The following is a 1,418-nucleotide window of genomic DNA, read 5'->3' on the forward strand; positions in this document are numbered from 1 at the left end:
TTTTAAAATTTTAGTGATAGCATTTTCCTAGCTTTCTAAAAAGCATTTACAAATTTTTACTTTTCTCTATGAGCTAAATGAATCTATTTATAGAAGTATAGTTGATTTACAATATTATATTCATTTCAAATCTATAGAGTAGTGATTCAGTATTTTTACAGATTACATTCCATTAAAAGTTATCACAAGATAATGGATTTAATTCCCTTTGCTGTACAATAAATCCTTGTTGCTTATCTATTTTATACCTAGCAGTTTGTATCTCTTAGTCTCATGCCCCTATTTTGCCCCTCCCTCATTCCTTAAATATAAGTGCAGCTGTTTGTTTCCTAATGCACACACTACACCTAAAAAATATCTGGACATAACATTTTTGAAGTATAATTCTTTAATAATTATCTCAAAAAGTTCTTTAGAATTTTTCTTTTAGATTTTCATCTTTTCTAGATAACGTTTTTCTAATCCAGGTGTCTAAATTAATGCATATGGAGCTGAGACAGGTAGTCAAAATAGGTCTTCTGTGGAGAATAGACTTGTGGTTGCCAAGGAAGAAAGGGAGGGAGTGGAAAGGACTGAGAGCTTGGGGTAAATAGATGCAGAATGTTGCCTTCAGGATGGATTAGCAATGGGATCCTGCTGCGTAGCACTGGGAACTCTGTCTAGTCAATTATGAAGGAACACGTAATGTGAGAAAAAAGAATGTATACATGTATGTGTAACTGGGTCACCATGCTGTGCAGTAGAAAAAGTATATATATAAAGAAATAAAAACAAAACGAAATGTCTTCTATCCTATTTGCTCTTCTAATATCAGTTGTATTTCAACTTTGCCATTTTTTCTGATATCTATTTTATAATTTTTGCTATTATCTTTTAAAATGATTTTCTTCTCCACTCTTATGTTTCGTTCTTTTAATTATTTTGTAAACTCAGTATTTTTGTTTCCATTTTTTCCTTTTTCTTGTAACCTATGTGCATAATATTAATTTTTCATTTGAACATTTTAACAAGATACCATAAAAAATCTGATGGTGTTATGGCCTTTATAGTCTGCAATTTTATTTTTTGCTATCATATGAGCTAAGAGTTAAGATTTGTCTTTAAATTTCTGGCTAGTATTTTTTTTGCTCTATTTGCATTTTCTGTGTTTGTTAATATATTCATATCTAATGTTATTACACTTTGACCAGAAAAAAAAGGTGGCTGTTTAATAATGTTTTCTGAGAATTCTGGTAAAATAAATAAGTGAAAAAGTTTCTTAAATGTTTGCAAAGCATATTCTATGTGTTTGGCGTCTATAAGGTCATAAACATTTATCTGTAACTTTGTATCCCAATAAAAATATTTGTTCTTCTATATACTTAATTAGAACTATTTCCTTCATCTATTACTGGCTAATAGATATGTAGAGGTTCTTA

The sequence above is a fragment of the Sus scrofa genome, chromosome 8, assembly GCF_054392235.1.
Source record: "Sus scrofa isolate SSC_HxYL_T2T_F1_AM1 chromosome 8, Sscrofa_HxYL_maternal_Yorkshire_Landrace_v2.0, whole genome shotgun sequence".
NCBI classification, from domain to species: Eukaryota; Metazoa; Chordata; class Mammalia; order Artiodactyla; family Suidae; genus Sus; species Sus scrofa.